This window comes from Canis lupus, unplaced genomic scaffold (genome assembly GCF_011100685.1).
Source record: "Canis lupus familiaris isolate Mischka breed German Shepherd unplaced genomic scaffold, alternate assembly UU_Cfam_GSD_1.0 chrUn_S1988H2187, whole genome shotgun sequence".
Lineage (NCBI taxonomy): Eukaryota > Metazoa > Chordata > Mammalia > Carnivora > Canidae > Canis > Canis lupus.
The window spans coordinates 20,435-42,880 of record NW_023330859.1 but is presented as its reverse complement, the minus strand read 5'-3'; the positions used below and the strand labels follow the sequence as shown (position 1 = coordinate 42,880).

General features: G+C 39.6%; 1 pseudogene; it reads right to left on the bottom strand.

The window, feature by feature from the left end:
- Positions 1-18,581: 18,581 nt before the first annotated feature.
- On the bottom strand, positions 18,582-20,477 carry LOC119878851 (annotated as a pseudogene).
- Positions 20,478-22,446: the final 1,969 nt, after the last annotated feature.

The following is a 22,446-nucleotide window of genomic DNA, read 5'->3' as shown; positions in this document are numbered from 1 at the left end:
TTTTGGGTGAAATTGTAAATGGATTAACTCCTTCATTTCTCTTTCTTTAGTCTCATTGTTAGTGTATAGAAATGCCACTGATTTCTGGGCATGGATTTTGTATCCTGCCACACTGCCAAATAGGTGTTTGAGTTCTAGCAATTTTGGGATAGAGTCTTTTGGTTTTCTACATACAGTATCATGTTATCTGCAAAGAGGGAGAGTTTGACTTCTTCTTTGCCAATTTGAATGCCTTTTATTTGTTTTGGTTGCCTGGTTGCTGAGGCTAGGACCCTATACTATGTTGAATAGCAGTGGTGAGAGTGGACATTCCTGTCGTGTTCTTGATCTTAGGGAAAAGGCTCCCAGTGTTTCCCTACTGAGAATGATATGGCTGTGGGCTTTTTGTAGATGGCTTTTAAGATGCTGAGGAATGTTCCCTCTATCCCTACACTCCAAAGAGTTTTGATCAGGAATGGATGCTGTATTTTGTCAAATGGTTCCTCTGCATGTATTGAGAGGATCATATGGTTCTTGGTTTTTCTCTTGCTGATCTGATCTATCACGTTGATTGCTTTATGAGAGTTGAATCAGTCTTGCATCCCGGGGATACATCCAACTTGGTCATGGTGTATAATCTTCTGAATGTACTGATGAATCCTATTGGCTAGTATCTTGTTGAGAATTTTTGCATCTGTGTTCATCAGGGATATTGGTCTATAATTCTTTTTGGTGGTGTCTTTGGTTTTGGAATTAAGGTGATTCTGGCCTCATAGAACTAGTTTGGAAGTATTCCATCTCTTTCTATCTTTCTGAACAGCTTTAGTAGAATAGGAATTGTTTCTTCTTTAAATGTTTGATAGAATCTCCCTGGGAAGCCATCTGGCCCTGGACTATTGTGTCTTGGGAGGTTTTGGATGACTGCTTCAATTTCCTCCCTGGTTATTGGCCTGTTCATGTGTTTTATTTCTTCCTGTTCCAGTTTTGGTGTATGTGGTTTTCCAGAAATGCATCCATTTCTACTAGATTGCCTAATATATTGGCATATAGGTGCCCATAATATGTTTTTAAAATCATTTGTAGTTCCTTGGTATTGATTGTGATCTCTCCTTGTTCATATGTGATTTTATTAATTAGAGTCTTTTCTCTTTGTTTTTAATAAGGCTGGCTAATGGTTTATCTATCTTATTAATTCTTTCATAGAAGCAACTCCTAGTTTTGTTTATCTGTTCTACCATTCTTCTGGTCTGTATTTCATTGAGTTCTGCTCAAATCTTTTTTAACTCTCTTCTTCTGCTTGGTGTAGGCTTTATTTTCTGTTCTTTCTCCCATTCCTTTAGGTGCCAGGTTAGCTTGTGTATTTGATTTTTTTTTCCAATTTTTTGAGGTATGCTTGTATTGCGATATATTTCCCTCCAGGACTGCTTTTGCTGTATCCCAAAGATTTTGAATGGTTATATCTTCATTCTCATTAGTTTCCATGAATCTTTTAAATTCTTCTCTAATATCCTGGTTGACCCTTTCATCTTTCAACAGGAAGGTCTTTAACTTCCACTTGTTTGAATTTTTTCCAAATTTCTTCTTGTGATTGAGTTCAAGTGTCAAATCATTATGGTCTGAAAATATGCAGGGGACAATCCCAATCTTTTGGTATCCTTTAAGACCTGATTTGTGACCCAGTATGTGGTCTATTCTGGAGAAAGTTCCAATCACACTTGAGAAGAATGTGTATTCAGTTGCGTTCGGATGTAAAGTTCTGTGAATATCTGTGAAATCCATCTGGCCCAGTGTATCCTTTAAAGCTCTTGTTTCTTTGGAGATGTTGTGCTTAAAAAATCATTATTTGCCGATCGTGCCATGTTAAAGTCTCCTCCTATTAGTGTATTATTATCTAACTATATCTTTACTTTGGTTATTAATTGATTGATATACTTGGCAGCTCCCACATTCGGGGCATAAATATTCATGATTGTTAGGTCCTCTTGTCAGATAGACCCTTTAAAGTGTGATATAGTGTCCCTCTTCATCTCTTACTACAGTCTTTGGGATAAACTTTGATTTATCTGATATGAGGGTTGCTACCCCTGTTTTCTTTTGAGGACCATTTGAATGATAAATTGTTCTCTAACCTTCATTTTTCAGGCTGTAGGTGTTCTTAGGTCTGAAATGAGTCTCTTCTAGACAGCAAAGAGATGGGTCTTGCTTTTTTATCCAGTCTGAAATCCTGTGTCTTGTGATAGGATCATTAAGCCCATTCATGTTCAGAGTTACTATTGTAAGATACGAATTTAGTGTCATCATGATACCTATTCAGTCCCTGTTTTTATGGATTATTTCTTTGGGCTTTCTCTCTCTCTCTTTTTTTTTTTAAGATTTTATATATTTATCCCTCAGAGACAGAGAGAGAGAGGGAGGCAGAGACACAGGCAGAGGGAGAAGCAGGCTCCATGCAGGGAGCCCGATGTGGGACTCGATCCAGGACTCCAGGATCAGGCCCTGGGCCGAAGGCAGCACTAAACCACTGAGCCTTCAATTTCTTTCATAAGTGTTCTATAATTTGCAGTATGTAGAATTTTTACTGTTTGGTTATGTTCATTCCTAGGTATCTTATGGTTTTTAGTGCAATTGTAAATGGGATCTATTCCTTGATTTCTCGTTTTGCTGCCTCATTATTGGTGTATAGAAATGCAACAGATTTATTTATTTATTTATTTATTTATTTATTTATTTATTTATTCTTTAACAGATTTCTGTACATTGATTTTGTATTCTGTAATTTTACCGAGTTTGTGTATCAGTTATAGCAATTTTTTGGTGGAGTCTTTTCGGATTTCTACATAGGGTATCACATCATCTGCAAATAGTGAACATCCTCATATATTTTGACGATGTACTGTTTTGTATGTATAATTATTGTATCTTCTTGATGAACTGACCCTTTTTTCAAGATATAATGTCCTTTGTCTCATAATAATTTCTGACTTGTAATCTATTCTGCCTGATACGGAAAAACCACCCAGCAGTTTATTTATCAGTTGCATGGAATATATTTTTCCATTTTTTTTTCACTTTTAACTTGTATGTGATTTTAGATTTAAGGAGAGACACTTGTAGATAGCACATAGTTTGATAATGTTATTTGATCTCTTCTTCCAATTCTACCTTTGATTGGAAATGGATGCGTTTATATTTAAAACAATCACTGATAAGGAAAAACTTACTTCTGACATTTTGATGTTTATTTTCCGTGTGTGTTGTTATGTATGATATATATTATATATGATATCTATCTACAATGATGTTTTATCATTCTAACCTTCCTGGATGGAGAGACACTGTCAATCCCTGGGCTACCTAATTCAAAGATAGGAAAGGACCCAGCAGGGAACATGCCTTTAATATGCAATCTAGAGCCATACCTCCTCTATTTGGCCCCACGCACTTCAGGAGGTATTTTACCTCTGCCTAAATCATCCCAGGACTAAGTACCAGGCAACAAATAATACTCCTACAGCTCAAAGTTCAACAAAATTCGAATTAGCGAATCCCAAACTGTTTATACTGCCCTATCTTGATTTTCTTATTGAAACTCCAGTAAAGACCATAGCTTAGGTACTCCCCTGTTCCTATCTTTTGTCCCCAACCACCCTGATGTTTCCACATGTAGATGTGCATGGTGTGTTGTGACTCCAGTCTATTACCTGTGAGTATAATGAACTTTTTTCTGTAAGGCTTTCCTGTGTCTCTTGTTGTAGCAGAATCTGATTATCTAATAAAAAATATAAAGCATTTAACTTTTGTTCTTCGTTTCCCCTATTAGTGCCTTCTTTTTTTTTTATTTTTTTTATTAGTGCCTTCTTTTGTGTTTAATTGGATATCTGTAGTCTACCATTTTGATTCTCTTCTCATTGTTTTAGTAAATATTTTAAATATATTTTCTTAGTGGTTACCATGAGGATTACAATTAATATCCTAAATTTCTAACTATAAAAATTTAATTATTACCAACCTAGTTTTAGTAGAGTACAAAAACTGCTCCTATACAATTGTGCCTTTCCCTTTACATGTTATTGTCACAAGTTACATCTTTATACATTGTGTAACCATTAACACAGATTTATAATTGCTTTTATGCTTTTTTATATCATTCAGGGGAATTTAAAAGAATTATAAATGAAAAATACAATGTTGCCTTTTATATTTGCCTATGATATTACCTATATTAGAATTCTTTTTTTACTTTACCTGGCTTTAAGTTACTATTCAATGTCCTTCAGTTTCAGCTTCAAAAGACTCATTTTAGTATTTTTTTTGTAGGGCAGCTCTACTGCACTCTCTCAGTTTGCTTATCTGTAAATGTCTTAATTTCACACTCATTTTTAAAGGATAGTTGTGCTGGACATATTTGCGTGTGTGTGTGTTCGTGTGTGTGTGTCTTGAAAAGTGTTATCTCACTCCTTTTAGGCCTCAGTGGTTTCTTTTTGTATTCTAGTATTTTTTTAAATTTAATTTAATTAGTTTCAGAGATAGAGGTGATTCATCAATCTTATATAAAACACCAGTTCTCGGGCCAGCCCCGGTGGCGCAGCGGTTTTAAGCGCCGCCTGCAGCCCAGGGCGTGATCCTGGAGACCCTGGATCGAGTCCCACGTCAGGCTCTGTATGATGCCTGCTTCTCCCTCTGCCTGTGTCTCTGCCTCTCTCTCTCTGTCTCTATGAATAAATAAATAAAATATTAAAAAAATACCCGGTTCTCATTACATCACATGTCCTCCTTAATGTCCATCACCATCCTCTCCCCTCTAGCAACCCTCAGTTTTTTCCTATGGTTAAGAGTCTCTTGGTTTGTCTCTCTGATTTCATCTTGTTTTATTTTTTCCTCTCTTCCCCTATGATCTTCTGTTTTGTTTCTTAAATTCCACATATGAGTGAGATCGTATGATAATTGTCTTACTCTGGTTGACTTATTTCACTGCATAATACTCTACTTCCAACAGACAGATGGATAAAGAAGATGTGGTATGTGTATATATATATATATATACACACCATGTGGTATATATATACCATATATAGATATAAATAATACTCAGCCATCAAAAACTGAAATCTTGCCATTTGAAATGATGTGAATGGAACTAGAAGGCCTCAATTTTTTCTAATGAGAAACCTATTATTAATCTTATTGAGAACACTGTATGTGAAAATCATTTTTCTCTTACTGCTTTCAAGATTCTTTGTCACCATCTTTCAGTAGTTCATAATAATGTTTCAATGTACCTCTTTGATTTTATCCTCCTTAAAGTTCATTTAAATAAAAACTTGTAAAAAACCTTAAAAGTTCATTGAACCTCATGGATGTGTATATTCATGTATTTAATCAAAATTGAAAAGTTTTCTGGTGTTATTTCTTCAAGTATTTTTTTATTTCTCTTTCTCTTACTCTATTTTGGGGAGTCTCATAATATGTATGTTGGTAAATTTAATGATGTTTTACAGGACTCCTGGACTCTGTTAATTTTTTTCTTTCTTTTATTTTTCTGCTCTTCAGATTGGATAATTTTGATTGACTGCTGTTCAAGTTTACTGATTGTTGCTTTTGCTTGCTCAAATGTCCTATCAAAACTCTCTAGTGGATTTTTCATTTAGTTATTTTATTTCTCAGTTCGTAGAATGTCTGGTTGGTTCCTTTAAAATTCTCTGTTCTCGGGCAGCCTGGGTGGCTCAGTGGTTTAGTGCCGCCTTCAGCCTGGGGTGTGATCCTGGAGACCTAGGATCGAGTCCCACATCGGGCTCCCTGCGTGCAGCTGCTTTTCCCTCTGCCTCCATCTCTCTGTGTCTCTTGTGAATAAATAAATAAAATTAAAAAAATTTCTCTGTTCTCTATTAATATTCTCAATTCATTTACATATCGGTATCCTTTCTCCTCCTTTGGCCACATCTCTTTGGCCACATTTACAATGGTTGATTTTAAGTTTTTGTTTAGTATATCCAATGTCTGTGCCTTATTAAGGACAGTATTTGTTAATTTTTTTCTATGAATAAGACATAAATTTTTATTTCTCTGCATGATGTATAATTTTTTGTTGTAATCTGAAAATTTTGAATATTATACTTGGTAAATATGAAAATCAGATTCTTTTTTAAAAATATTTATTTATTTGAGAGAGTGTGCATGAGCAGGAGGAGGAGCAGAGGGTAGGGAGGGAAAGGGAGAAGAAGATGCAGACTTCCTGTAGAACATGGAACCCAACCCTGAGATCATGACCTGAGCCAAAATCAAGAGCAGGAAACTTAACTGACTGAGCCACCCAGCCTCCCCTGAAAATCAGATTCTTACCGCTTTTCAGGATTTGTGTTGTTTACAGTACCTATAGCTGTTTGTTTAGTACTTTTCTATACTATTTTTGTAAAATCTATATTACTTGTCATATGTGGTCTTATAAGTCTCTTCCTGTAGCTTGTGTTCAGCTAGTGTTTTGCCAGAGATTTCCTTGAAGAGGAGGAGAAAAGGAGGAGGAGGAGGAGGAGGAGGAGAGGAGAAAGTACAAAATCAAAGTAAAAATGGAAAAGATGAAAAAGAAAAAAGGAAGAAACCTTTCCTAGTTTTAGAAATTAGCTCTGTGTTAGAGTACTCCGTTAATGCTAGGGGCTAAAGTTACAAAATGTAGTTCAGTGCTTGAAAACAGGAGCTGGGTGATACCTGCTTATTTGTGAAGAGAGCCTGTGACAACTCTGCTTTAGCCTTCACTTTATGTTTGCATTGAGCCTAGGGCTTGTCAGAAGTGAAAGCTTAGGTTCTTATAGGTCTTTTCTTTCTTTTCTTTTCTTTCTTTTCTTTTGTTGTTGTCTTTCCAAATTTTTCTTGTGGTTGACTTGAAGTTTCATAACATTGTGGTTAGGAAGTATGCATGGTATTTTCTCAATCTTTTTGTACTTCTTTTAAAATAATAAATTTATTTTATTGGTGTTTGCCAACATACAGAATAACATCCAGTGCTTATAGGTCTTTTCTATGTAAGAATCTTCCCCTGGGCATTTTCATCACCTTGTAAATTTCTCAGGATACCTAAGAAACTTTGAATGCCCTAATTGTCCCAATACACTCTCATCCTAGCTTTTTCTTCTAGGCTTTGGCAATCTATTGTGTGCCTCAACCATAATCTTTTCACCAGGCAGTTCTTGGTTGTTTGTTTGCCTTACAAAGTTCTTGAGAAATGAGCATCACTTTTCTGCCCTGAGTACTGAGTTAGGCAAAATAAACACAATTGTCTTGCATCAATCTTTCAGGAAAACTCCAGACAACATAGGACAAAGATGATTTCCTGGAAATTAGGTCTATTATGCTCCCTCCAGAACCAGGGACCAGGGTACCACACTGGTAAAATGGGCTTCATTTTCAAGACTGCCACAAAATAATACAATAGTAGTAAAAGACCTCAATATCCTACTTTCAATAATGGCTAGAACAAACAGACAGAAAAACAATAATGAAATAGCAGATTTGAGTAACTCTACAGACCAAGTGGATCAAATGGACATATAGAGAATACTCCATCTAACAGGAGCAAAACATTCTTCTCAAGCACACACATTAACATTCTCCAGGAAGGATCGCATCTTAGGCCACAAAACAGGTTCAACAAATTTAAGAAGACTGAAATCATACCAAGAGTCTTTTCTGACAACAATGAAATAAAAGTAGAAGTAAATAAGAGAAAGAAAATTAGAAAATTCACAAATCTGTGGAAAATAAACAACACACTCCTGAACAATAAATGGGTCACAGAAAAAAAAGGAAAAAGAAAAGTTATATTTGCATACAAAGTAAAATGAGAATGTAACATCACAAAAGTAATGGGATTCAAAGAACAAACAGAGACCAAAATTAGAAAATGGAAAAAATGAAAACTAGAAGAGTAATAAATGAGGTAGAGAATAGAAAAACAAAAAAAAAAAAAATCAAAGCAACTAAGAGTTTTTATGTTGAAAATGTAGACAATGGGATGCCTAGCTGGATCAGTCAGTAGATCATGTAATCTACATTTTGATCTCAGGGTTGTAAGTTGAAGCCCTATGTTGGGCATAGAACTCACACACACACAAAGTAAGAAGGGAAGGGAAGGGAAGGGAAGGGAAGGGAAGGGAAGGAAGGAAAGGAAGAAAGAAGAAAGAAAGAAAAAGAAAGAAGAAAGAAAGAAAGAAAGAAGAAGGAAAGAAGAAAGAAAGAAAGAAAGAAAGAAAGAAAGAAAGAAAGAAAAAAGAAAGAAAGAAAGAAAGAAAGAAAAAGAAAAGAAAAAAAAACAGAAGAAAAGAAAATACAGACAAAATTTATTAAAATTTAGTTACTCTACCCATGGAAAAGAGAATATTTAAATACATAAAATTAGAAGTAAAATATGATATGTCATAAGGGTTGCCACAGAAATAAAAAGGATCATAAGAGACTCACTAAGAGGCTCACTAATTTGATAACCTAGAAGAGTTGTATAAATTCCTAGAAAAGTGTAAGGTACCAAGACTGAGTCATAAATAAATAGAAAATATGAACAGACAAATAACAAATAAGTAGACTGAATCAGTAATCAAAAACTTCCAACATAGAAAAGCCTGAAATTGGATCCCTTTGCTGATAAATTCTACCAAATGCTTAAAACAATAATGCCGATCTTTCTTAAACTCTTCCAAGTTTGAGGAAGAGAAAGGAAACACTTTCAAATTCATGTTACAAGGCTATCGTTATCCTGATAACCTAGTCAGAAAAGTACACTCTAAAGAAATCTACAGACTAATATCCCTGATGAAACATATACAAAAGTCCTCAACAAAATATTGAAAGACCAAATTCATCAGCACATTAAATGGTCATACACTATGACCAAATGGGATTATCCAGGGATGCAAGGATCGTTCAACATAGCCAAATCAATCAATGTGATACACACATTAACAAAATAAGGATAAAATCACATGATCATCTCAATAAATGCAGGAAAAGCATTTGACAAAATTTAATACCCTTTCATAATAAAAATGCTCAACAAACTAAATATAGAAGGAATGTCCTTCAACATTAAAAAGTCGATATATGGGGATCCCTGGGTGGCGCAGCAGTTTAGAGCCTGCTTTTGGCCCAGGGCGTGATTCTGAAGACCCGGGATGGAATACCACGTCGGGCTCCGGTGCATGGAGCCTGCTTCTCCCTCTGCCGGTGTCTCTGCCTCTCTCTCTCTCTCTCTCTCTCTGGTGTGACTATCATAAATAAATAAAATTAAAAAAAATATATTATATATAAAAGTCCATATATGAAAGCCTACAGCTAACATCACAATCAAATGGTGATAAATTGTAGGCTTTTGCCCTAAGATCAGGAAAAAGAAAAGGAGAGGAGGGGCAAGATGGTGGAAGAGTAGGGTCTCCAAATCACCTGTCCCCATCAAATTACCTAGATAACCTTCAAATCATCCTGAAAATCTACGAATTTGGCCTGAGATTTAAAGAGAGAACAGCTGGAATGCTACAGAGAGAAGAGTTCGCGCTTCTATCAAGGTAGGAAGACGGCGGAAAAAAAGAAATAAAGAAACAAAAAGCATCTAAGGGGGAGGGGCCACACGAGGAGCCGGGCTAAGGCCGGGGCGAGTGCCCCCAGGACAGGAAAGCACAGTCCCAGAGAAGCAGTAGCTTCACCAATCTTCCCGGGAGGGAAAGGCGCTCACAGGGAGTTAGAGCAGGACCCCAGGAGGGCGGGGATGCCCTCAGGCTCCCTGGGACACTAACAGAGCAACTGCGCCCCGCCCCGGGGAGAGTGCGCCGAGCTCCTTAAAGGGTTGCAGCCTGGGGATCCCTGGGTGGCGCAGCGGTTTGGCGCCTGCCTTTGGCCCAGGGCGCGATCCTGGAGACCCGGGATCGAATCCCACATCGGGCTCCCAGCATGGAGCCTGCTTCTCCCTCTGCCTGTGTCTCTGCCTCTCTCTCTCTCTGTGACTATCATAAATAAATAAAATCTTTAAAAAAAAAAAAAAAAGGGTTGCAGCCTGCGCACCACTGGACCCCGGCACAGCTCGAGGCAGCTCAGAGGCGGCTCCCGAAGAGGAAGAGGCTCCATGCGGAGGGGGGCTGCGCCGCTCCCGGAGCAGCTCGGAGGGGCTCAGTGGCGGCTCCGGGGAGAGGCGGGGCTGCACGGCCGGGAGCACGAATCCAACAGCGCAGGCCCAGGAATACTGGGCGCCGGGACACAGCACAGGATCCGGCCTCCCCCGGGACAGGCAGAGGCCGGGAGGGCCCAGGACAGCAAGGACGCTGCCCCGAGCTGAGCAGATCAGCGGCCCCGCCCCGGAGCCTCCAGGCCCTGCAGGGAGAGCTGAGTTACTGCGGGAGCTGAATCCAGGGCTCCAGGCTGGCCCCGCCACTGGGTTGTTCCTCCTGGGGCCTCACGGGGAAAAAACCCCCACTGAGCCCTGCACCAGGCAGGGGCAGAGCAGCTCCCCCAAGCGCTAACACCTGAAAATCAGCACAACAGGCCCCTCCCCAGAAGACAAGCTAGACGGACAAGTTCCAGGGAAAGTCAAGGGACTTAAAGTATACAGAATCAGAAGATACTCCCCGTGTTTTTTTTTGTTTGTTTTTGTTTTTTTGTTTTGATTTGTTTGCTTCCCCACCCTTTTTTTCCTTTCTTTTCTTTCTCTTTTCTTCTTTTTTTTTTCTTCTTTTTTCTTTTTCTCTTTTCTTTCCTTTTTCTCTCCTCTCTTTTCTCTTTCCCAATACAACTTGTTTTGGCCACTCTGCACTGAGCAAAATGACTAGAAGGAAAACCTCACCTCAAAAGAAAGAATCAGAAACAGTCCTCTCTCCCACAGAGTTACAAAATCTGGATTACAATTCAATGTCAGAAAGCCAATTCAGAAGCACTATTATACAGCTACTGGTGGCTCTAGAAAAAAGCATAAAGGACTCAAGAGACTTCATGACTGCAGAATTTAGAGCTAATCAGGCAGAAATTAAAAATCAATTGAATGAGATGCAATCCAAACTAGAAGTCCTAACGACGAGGGTTAACGAGGTGGAAGAAAGTGAGTGACATAGAAGACAAGTTGATGGCAAAGAGGGAAACTGAGGAAAAAAGAGACAAACAATTAAAAGACCATGAAGATAGATTAAGGGAAATAAACGACAGCCTGAGGAAGAAAAACCTACGTTTAATTGGGGTTCCCGAGGGCGCCGAAAGGGACAGAGGGCCAGAATATGTATTTGAACAAATCTAGCTGAAAACTTTCCTAATCTGGGAAGGGAAACAGGCATTCAGATCCAGGAAATAGAGAGACCCCCCTAAAATCAAAAAAACCGTTCAACACCTCGACATTTAATAGTGAAGCTTGCAAATTCCAAAGATAAAGAGAAGATCCTTAAAGCAGCAAGAGACAAGAAATCCCTGACTTTTATGGGGAGGAGTATTAGGGTAACAGCAGACCTCTCCACAGAGACCTGGCAGGCCAGAAAGGGCTGGCAGGATATATTCAGGGTCCTAAATGAGAAGAACATGCAACCAAGAATACTTTATCCAGCAAGGCTCATTCAAAATGGAAGGAGAGATAAAGAGCTTCCAAGACAGGCAGGCAGGAACTGAAAGAATATGTGACCTCCAAACCAGCTCTGCAAGAAATTTTAAGGGGGACTCTTAAAATTCCCCTTTAAGAAGAAGTTCAGTGGAACAATCCACAAAAACAAGGACTGAATAGATATCATGATGACACTAAACTCATATCTCTCAATAGTAACTCTGAACGTGAACGGGCTTAATGACCCCATCAAAAGGCGCAGGGTTTCAGACTGGAATAAAAAAGCAGGACCCATCTATTTGCTGTCTACAAGAGACTCATTTTAGACAGAAGGACACCTACAGCCTGAAAATAAAAGGTTGGAGAACCATTTACCATTCGAATGGTCCTCAAAAGAAAGCAGGGGTAGCCATCCTTATATCAGATAAACTAAAATTTACCCCAAAGACTGTAGTGAGAGATGAAGAGGGACACTATATCATACTTAAAGGATCTATCAACAAGAGGACTTAACAATCCTCAATATATATGCCCGAATGTGGGAGCTGCCAAATATTAAATCAATTATAACCAAAGTGAAGAAATACTTAGATAATAATACACTTATACTTGGTGACTTCAATCTAGCTCTTTCTACTCGATAGGTCTTCTAAGCACAACATCTCCAAAGAAACGAGAGCTTTAAATGATACACTGGACCAGATGGATTTCACAGATATCTACAGAACTTTACATCCAAACTCAACTGAATACACATTCTTCTCAAGTGCACATGGAACTTTCTCCAGAATAGACCACATACTGTCACAAATCGGGTCTGAACCGATACCAAAAGATTGGGATGTCCCCTGCATATTCTCAGACCATAATGCCTTGAAATTAGAACTAAATCACAACAAGAAGTTTGGAAGGACCTCAAACACGTGGAGGTTAAGGACCATCCTGCTAAAAGATGAAAGGGTGGAAATTAAGGAAGAATTAAAAAGATTCATGGAAACTAATGAGAATGAAGATACAACCGTTCAAAATCTTTGGGATGCAGCAAAAGCAGTCCTAAGGGGGAAATACATCGCAATACAAGCATCCATTCAAAAACTGGAAAGAACTCAAATACAAAAGCTAACCTTACACATAAAGGAGCTAGAGAAAAAACAGCAAATAGATCCTACACCCAGAGAAGAAGAGAGTTAATAAAGATTCGAGCAGAACTCAACGAAATCGAGACCAGAAGAACTGTGGAACAGATCAACAGAACCAGGAGTTGGTTCTTTGAAGAATTAATAAGATAGATAAACCATTAGCCAGCCTTATTAAAAAGAAGAGAGAGAAGACTCAAATTAATAAAATCATGAATGAGAAAGGAGAGATCACTACCAACACCAAGGAAATACAAACGATTTTAAAAACATATTATGAACAGCTATACGCCAATAAATTAGGCAATCTAGAAGAAATGGACGCATTCCTGGAAAGCCACAAACTACCAAAACTGGAACAGGAAGAAATAGAAAACCTGAACAGGCCAATAACCAGGGAGGAAATTGAAGCAGTCATCAAAAACCTCCCAAGACACAAGAGTCCAGGGCCAGATGGCTTCCCAGGGGAATTTATCAAACGTTTAGAAAAAAATTCTAAAGCTGTTTGGAAAGAGAAAGAGATGGAGTACTTCCAAAATTCGTTCTATGAGGCCAGCATCACCTTAATTCCAAAACCAGACAAAGACCCCACCAAAAAGGAGAATTACAGACCAATATCCCTGATGAACATGGATGCAAAAATTCTCAACAAGATACTGGCCAATAGGATCCAACAGTACATTAAAAAAATTTCACCATGACCAAGTAGGATTTATCCCGGGACACAAGGCTGGTTCAACACCGTAAAACAATCAATGTGATTCATCATATCAGCAAGAGAAAAACCAAGAACCATATGATCCTCTCATTAGATGCAGAGAAAGCATTTGACAAAATACAGCATCCATTCCTGATCAAAACTCTTCAGAGTGTAGGGATAGAGGGAACATTCCTCGACATCTTAAAAGCCACGAAAAGCCCACAGCAAATATCATTCTCAATGGGGAAGCACTGGGAGCCTTTCCCCTAAGATCAGGAACAAGACAGGGATGTCCACTCTCACCACTGCTATTCAACATAGTACTGGAAGTCCTAGCCTCAGCAATCAGACAACTAAAAGACATTAAAGGCATTCAAATTGGCAAAGAAGAAGTCAAACTCTCCTCTTCGCCGATGACATGATACTCTACATAGAAAACCCAAAAGTCTCCACCCCAAGATTGCTAGAACTCATACAGCAATTGGCAGGTGGCAGGATACAAAATCAATGCCCAGAAATCAGTGGCATTTCTATACACTAACAATGAGACTGAAGAAAGAGAAATTAAGGAGTCAATCCCATTTACAATTGCACCCAAAAGCATAAGATACCTAGGAATAAACCTAACCAAAGAGGTAAAGGATCTATACCCTAAAACTATAGAACACTTCTGAAAGAAATTGAGGAAGACACAAAGAGATGGAAAAATATTCCATGCTCATGGATTGGCAGAATTAATATTGTGAAAATGTCAATGTTACCCAGGGCAATTACACGTTTAATGCAATCCCTATCAAAATACCATGGACTTTCTTCAGAGAGTTAGAACAAATTATTTTAAGATTTGTGTGGAATCAGAAAAGACCCCGAATAGCCAGGGGAATTTTAAAAAAGAAAACCATATCTGGGGGCATCACAATGCCAGATTTCAGGTTGTACTACAAAGCTGTGGTCATCAAGACAGTGTGGTACTGGCACAAAAACAGACACATAGATCATGGAACAGAATAGAGAATCCAGAAGTGGACCCTGAACTTTATGGTCAACTAATATTCGATAAAGGAGGAAAGACTATCCATTGGAAAAAGACAGTCTCTTCAATAAATGGTGCTGGGAAAATTGGACATCCACATGCAGAAGAATGAAACTAGACCACTCTTTCACCATACACAAAGATAAACTCAAAATGGATGAAAGATCTAAATGTGAGACAAGATTCCATCAAAATCCTAGAGGAGAACACAGGCAACACCCTTTTTGAACTCGGCCATAGTAACTTCTTGCAAGATACATCCACGAAGGCAAAAGAAACAAAAGCAAAAATGAACTATTGGGACTTCATCAAGATAAGAAGCTTTTGCACAGCAAAGGATACAGTCAACAAAACTAAAAGACAACCTACAGAATGGGAGAAGAGATTTGCAAATGATATCAGATAAAGGGCTAGTTTCCAAGATCTATAAAGAACTTTAAACTCAACACCAAAGAAACAAACAATCCAATCATGAAATGGGCAAAAGACATGAACAGAAATCTCACAGAGGAAGACATAGACATGGCCAACATGCACATGAGAAAATGCTCTGCATCACTTGCCATCAGGGAAATACAAATCAAAACCACAATGAGATACCACCTCACACCAGTGAGAATGGGGAAAATTAACAAGGCAGGAAACCACAAATGTTGGAGAGGATGGGAGAAAAGGGAACCCTCTTCACTGTTGGTGGGAATGTGAACTGGTGCAGCCACTCTGGAAAACTGTGTGGAGGTTCCTCAAAGTTAAAAATAGACCTGCCCTACGACCCAGCAATTGCACTGTTGGGGATTTACCCAAAGATACAGATGCAATGAAACGCCGGGACACCTGCACCCGATGTTTCAGCAGCAATGCCACAATAGCCAAACTGTGGAAGGAGCCTCGGTGTCCATCGAAAGATGAATGGATAAAGAAGATGTGGTTTATGTATACAATGGAATATTACTCAGATTAGAAATGACAAATACCCACCATTTGCTTCAACGTGGATGGAACTGGAGGGTATTATGCTGAGTGAAATAAGTCAATCGGAGAAGGACAACATTATATGGTCACATTCATTGGGGAATATAAATAATATTGAAAGGAATAGAGGGGAAGGGAGAAGAAGAGGGTAGGAAATATCAGAAAGGGAGACAGAACATGAGAGCTCCGAACCTGGGAAATGAACTAGGGGTAGTGGAAGGGGAGGAGGGCGAGGTGTGGGGTTGACTGTGTGGCGGGCACTGAGGGGGGCACTTGACGGGATGATGACTTGGTGTTATTCTGTATGTTGGCAAATTGAACACCATACAAAATAAATTTATTATTAAAAAAACGATTTTAAAAACATATTATGAACAGCTATACGCCAATAAATTAGGCAATCTAGAAGAAATGGACGCATTCAGGAAAACCACAAACTACCAAAACTGGAACTGAAGAAGAAATAGAAAACCTGATCAGGCCTATAACCAGGGAGGAAATTGAAGCAGTCATCAAAAACCTCCCAAGACACAAAAGTCCAGGGCCAGATGGCTTCCCAGGGTAATTCTATCAAACGTTTTAAAGAAGAAATCATACCTATTCTACTAAAGCTGTTTGGAAAGATGGAAAGAGATGGAGTACTTCCAAATCGTTCTTTGAGGCCATAATCACCTTTTTCCAAAACCAGACAAAGACCCCACCAGAAAGGAGAATTATAGACCAATATCCCTGATGAACATGGATGCAAAACACTCAACAAGATACTAGCCAACAGGATCCAACAGTACATTAAGAAGATTATTCATCATGACCAAGTACGATTTATCCCCGGGATGCAAGGCTGGTTCAACACTCGTAAAACAATCAGTGTGATTCATCATTTCAGCAAGAGAAAAAACAAGAACCATATGATGTTTTCAATAGATGCAGAGAAAGCATTTGACAAAATACAGCATCCATTCCTGATCAAAACTCTTCAGAGTGTGGGGATAGAGGGAACATTCCTCAACATCTTAAAAGCCATCTATGAAAAGCCCACAGCAAATATCATTCTCAATGGGGAAGCACTGGGAGCCTTTCCCCTAAGATAAGGAACAAGACAGGGATGTCCACTCTCACCACTGCTATTCAACATAGTACTAGAAGTCCTAGCCTCAGCAATCAGACAACAAAAAGATATAAAATGCATTCAAATTGGCAAAGAAGTCAAATTCTCCCTCTTCGCCGATGACATGATAATCTACATAAAAAACCAAAAGACCCCCCCCCAAGATTGCTAGAACTCATACAGCAATTTGGTAGCATGGCAGGATACAAAATCAATGCCCAGAAATCAGTGGCATTTCTATACACTATCAATGAGACTGAAGAAAGAGAAATTAAGGAGTCAATCCCATTTACAATTGCACCCAAAAGCATAAGATACCTAGGAATAAATCTAACCAAAGAGGTAAAGGATCTATACCCTAAAAGCTATAGAACACTTCTGAAAGAAATTGAGGAAGACACAAAGAGATGGAAAAATATTCCGTGCTCTTGGATTGGCAGAATTAATATTGTGAAAATGTCAATGTTACCCAGGGCAATTTATACGTTTAATGCAACCCTATCAAAATACCATGGACTTTCTTCAGAGAGTTGGAAGAAATCATCTTAAGATTTCTGTGGAATCAGAAAAGACCCCGAATAGCCAGGGGAATATTGAGAAAGAAAATCATAGCCGGGGGCATCACAATGCCAGATTTCATGTTGTACTACAAAGCTGCAGTCATCAAGACAGTGTGGTCCTGGCACAAAAATAGACACATAGATCAATGTAACAGAACAGAGAATCCAGAAGTGGACCCTCAACTTTATGGTCAACTAATATTCGACAAAGCAGGAAAGACTATCCACTGGAAAAAAAGCCAGTCTCATCAATAAATGGTGCCGGGAAAATTGGACATCCACATGCAGAAGAGTGATACTTGACCACCCTCTTTCACCATATAGAAAGATAAACTCAAAATGGATGAAAGTTCTAAATGTGAGACAAGATTTCATCAAAATCCTAGAGGAGAACACAGGCAACCACTTTTTGAACTCGGCCACAGTAACTTCTTGCAAGATACATCCATGAAGGCAAAAGAAACAAAAGCAAAAATGAAGTATTGGGACTTCATCAAGATAAGAAGCTTTTGCACAGCAAAGGATACAGTCAACAAATCTAAAAGATAACCTGTAGAATGGGAGAAGATATTTGCAAATGACGTATCAGATAAAAGACTAGTATCCAAGATTTATAAAGAACTTATTAAACTGAACACCAAAGAAACAAACAATCCAATCATGAAATGGGCAAAAGACATGAAGAGAAATGTCACAGAGGAAGACATACACATTGCCAACAAGCACATGAGAAAATGCTCTGCATCACTTGCCATCAGGGAAATATAAATCAAAACCACAATGAGATACCACCTCACACCAGTGAGAATGGGGAAAGTTAACAAGGCAGGAAACTACTAATGTTGGAAAGGATGTGGAGAAAGGGAAACTCTCTTGCACTGTTGGTGGGAATGTGAACTGGTGCAGCCACTCTGTAAAACTGTGTGGAGGTTCCTCAAAGGGTTAAAAATAGATCTGCCTACGACCCAGCTATTGCACTGCTGGGGATTTACCCCAAAGATGCAGATGCAATGAAACACGGGGACACCTGCACCTCGATGTTTATAGCAGCAATGTCCACAATAGCCAAACTGTGGAAGGAGCCTTGGTGTCCATCAAAAGATGAATGGGTAAAGAAGATGTGGTTTATGTATATAATGGAATATTACTCAGCCTTTAGAAATGACAAATACCCACCATTTGCTTCACGTGGATGGAACTAGAGGGTATTATGCAGAGTGAAATGTCAATTGGAGAAGGCCAAACATTATATGGTCTCATTCATTTGGGGAATATAAGAAATAGTGAAAGGGAAAAAAGGGAAAGGAGAAGAAAATAAGTGGGGAAATATCAGAAAGGGAGACAGATCATGAATGGTCCTAACTCTGGGAAACGAACTAGGGGTTGTGGAAGGGGAGGAGGGCGTGGTGTGGGGGTGACTGTGTGGCAGGCACTGAGGTGGATACTTGACATGATGAGTACTGGGTTTTATTCTGTATGTTGACAAATTGAACCATAAAAATAAATTTGTTTAAAAAAGTAAATAAAAAGAAATAAAAATTTTCTGAAAATTCCATTTGCCAACCCAGAATGCTGGATTTCAAAAGCTTCTGCTCCTTTACATGTGGCGTATCGAAAGGCAATGTTGGCGGTGACTTTTAGTGCATCCACGATTGGGATGGTATCATCATAGTCGTTTCTTTTCTTTTTTTTAAAATTTTATTTATTTATGATAGTCACGCAGAGAGAAAGAGAGAGAGGCAGGATATAGGCAGAGGAGAGAAGCAGGCTCCATGCACCAGGAGCCCGACGTGGGACTCGATCCCGGGTCTCCAGGATCGCGCCCTGGGCCATAGGCTGGCGCTAAACCGCCCCCCAGGGATCCCAGTCGTTTCTTTTCTTACACATGTCCAACAAGAACACGTTGAGTCCAGTTTTTTGTCTTGCATCAGTTTCAGTATTTTGTACACACAGACAGTTTTCAGACCTATATGGATTTGGGGCATCAACAAGGCCCATAAAGCTGTTAGGAAAGTTTTCATAACCATGCCCTGCATAATATAATAATCCATATACTCCTTTGTCTAAAAGTAGTTAAATTCATCACAGCATTTCACATCTCGTATTCAGTAAGATCCAACTGTGAAACAAGTTTGAAATCTAGTAGTCCTAACAAGTTGGTCAATTCACATACATCCACCAAAGGAGCTTTAGGCTTGGGGTGCTCCCAGTAATTCATATTTCCTATCAAAAGAACAACTTTGTCCTTTGCCAAAGGCTGATTAGCTGTTTGCTCTTTTTTGTTGGGTTGTCCAAGATTATCTAATTCATCTTCAGTGCACTCCACTGCCTCATCTGCTATTCCTTTTTTTAAAAATTTTTAATTTATGATAGTCACACACTCAGAGAGAGAGAGAGAGGCAGAAACACAGGCAGGGAGAAGCAGGCTCCATGCACCCGGAGCCCGACGTGGGATTCGATCCCGGGTCTCCAGGATCGCGCCCTGGGCCAAAGGCAGGTGCTAAACCGCTGCGCCACCCAGGGATCCCTCATCTGCTATTCCTATGATGATTTCCACCTTCTAGCTATCCTGTCTCGATCACTATATACATGACACCAATAGGTTCCCCGATGTTCCAGATCCACATAAGGCACCATGTATAGCTTTCCTGTCTCATGTATTAATGGTGACTCATTTTTGAACCACTGGTAGTGAGGAATAGGGCTTCCAACAGCAACACACTGTAAGACCAATGTACTGCCAGGCATTATTAGCCTTTGGGACCTTGGTTCAACACAGATTTGCAACTTGGATTCAGAGATGCCATCTGAACTTTCTGGAAGCTTCCTGTTACTTCTGTGACATCACAAACATCCAGCTGTGACCAACCACTTGCTGAATTCAAAGGTGAAATTATTATTAACTCGACACACATAAAAGCCTGCATCTTTTTACATGTACTGTGTTAAAATGAGTGCTGATGCATTTTTCGTTCAGAATCTCTTTATTCATTTTAACCACTGATACTGTACGAAGGGATGTCTAGTTGCCCGGCAACACAGTTTCACAAACTGTCTAGCCAAGACTGCCTTTGATTCTGGGTTGACAGTGATCTTTATTCTGGGGGGCCAAGAAGCAGAACCTCCGTGTGCTCCAAGCCTGCAGAAAGTCACTCAGTTCTGTGACTGTACAACCTTTCTCACCCATCAGCTTCAGTAAACATAAGCTTGGACTTCAGGCTCCAAGACCTTAAGAGAACACTGCTCCAAGTCCAGACAACTGAGCCAGAGGCGCCCCCGACTCCCCGCCACCTTGGCCAGCTTCCTCCAGCCCCAGCCCTCAGGCGCTCTGTCCAGGCTCACCCTGAGCCTCCGCAGCAGCGGCTCCGGAAGGCGGTTGAGGATCTCACCAGCTGGAGCGGAGAGCCGCGGCCCCGAGGGCGCGGCCGGAGGCATCTGCGAGGCCGGGGGCGGCGGGGCCTGCAAGCAGCTCCCCCGCACAGCGACCCCGCGAGCGCCGCGGCTCCCGCCGGCCGCATCGCGGGCCTCGTCTCCCGCGCACCTTCCGCTCGCCCCCTCGCTCTCCCAGGCGCCGCGGAGGCAGGGTGGAAGGACAAACCCGCACTCCAGGAGGAAGCGCTGCTTGCCCGCCCCGCGGAGACAGGTTTTTAGGAAAATAATTTCTTTATTGAAACCTACTTTAAAGATTTCATTTATTTACTTAAGAGAGAGAGGGAGAGAGAGAGAGAGAGAATGAGCGGGAGGGTTGAGGCATAAGGAGAGGGAGAAGCAGACTCCCTGTCCTGTAGGGAGCTCAATGTGGGGCTCCATGCGGATCTCAATCCCAGGACCCTGAGATCATGACCTGAGCTAAAGGCAGATGTTTAACTGACTGAACCATCCAGGTGCCCCTGTTGAAACCTACTTTAAATTCAACTTTTGAACTTTGCTGTCTAACCTTTCTGTGCGTACCTCCCAGCACACACCACCATAATATAACCATAAAAGCAAGGGGTGTGTATTTTTCTTGGATCTCAGAGAAAGAATCAACATGTCTTCTAGGGGAAATGGCTGCAAAATGCTATTAAGGACAAAAACTCTGTATTGTGGTTCTGTAGCAAGTTCTAGAAAATTAGAATCTATAAAAATGGAAAACCGTTCTTCTCTGTTGAACATAAGTTTATAGCAGGAAATAACAACCCATAGAGAAATCCAACTGCTATAGCCAAAGGTATTCTTATTTTTTGGTGAGGCAGTGTTAGGGTTGAGGAATCTAAGTAACTATGTATACTCAGAACTTAGCTTCCTCATCCTTAAAATCCCCACCTTTCTCCTCACTAGATTGGAAGAACTCATTTTAATCCTGATTTTCTTTGTTCAGCCCTCCAGATGGCCTGCTTGCCAATTAGCATGCTATGTATTTCACCTCATAGTTATTGGGAGCAATTAGGTGGAATAGAAAGCATGCTGTCCTGGGAGTCAAGAAATCCTAGCACAGTGTAAGCACTAAATAAATATCATTCAATTTAGTAGATCTGTGTTCTAATCCTAGATTTTGCCATTAACTTACTGAAAATTGGTAACTTTTTGAAGAGAAAGAGAGCTTAAATTGACCTATCTTTATTACCTTTCCCCAATATCTATACCTGGGCTAAGGAAAAAAGTGGTTAACCAAAGATATTTAAGCCCTCTAGTCTCTTCTTTCTTAAATTACAAAGTGGGAAATAACAACTTTTACCTATCTCATAAGGGATAAGGATATTAGGTCAGATAATATGAAATGTGAAAGTACATTCAAAAATATTATTACACACATGTAAGGCATTATTAAGGTTATTGGTAGAAGCCCTCAATTCACTGATGGGGAGAGTAGGTGAGCTGAAAAACAAAGGGTAAAGTTTGCATTTCTAGGTAGTAATTATCTGCTGGTGTGTACATCGAGGAGCTGTATGCAGCTTCAGTGACATAATCTGATACCAAATGAATAGGAAGGGGCTTTGAGTTTGATTCCATCACTAGAGACCGTAAAAGTCATTTTTATGTAACTCAGAGTTCTAATCAATATCCATGATTGCCTTGCTGCGTATGTTTGGAAAATGAATTGTTGCTTATATCTCCATTTCCCTACCAGCAAAATAGGGGCAATTTTACTCCTCATAAAAATTGTGAGAAGATGTATTATGGAAAGGCAGAATATAACTCCAAGAGCCTGGATCAAGATATGAGATAGAAAGATCCTTTCCTTAAATCTTTTGAAGACTGAATGATGTATCCCCAAGAACAGCCATAGAAAAGAAGCCCTCTTTATGAGATTTTCATAAGGAGAAGGCAAGATAAATTTCTTATTCCTAACCCAAACACATGTAGTTATGCTCAAGAATCTAATTTCTTAAGAATTTTGAAGCTGTATCTTGAAAGGAAAAGT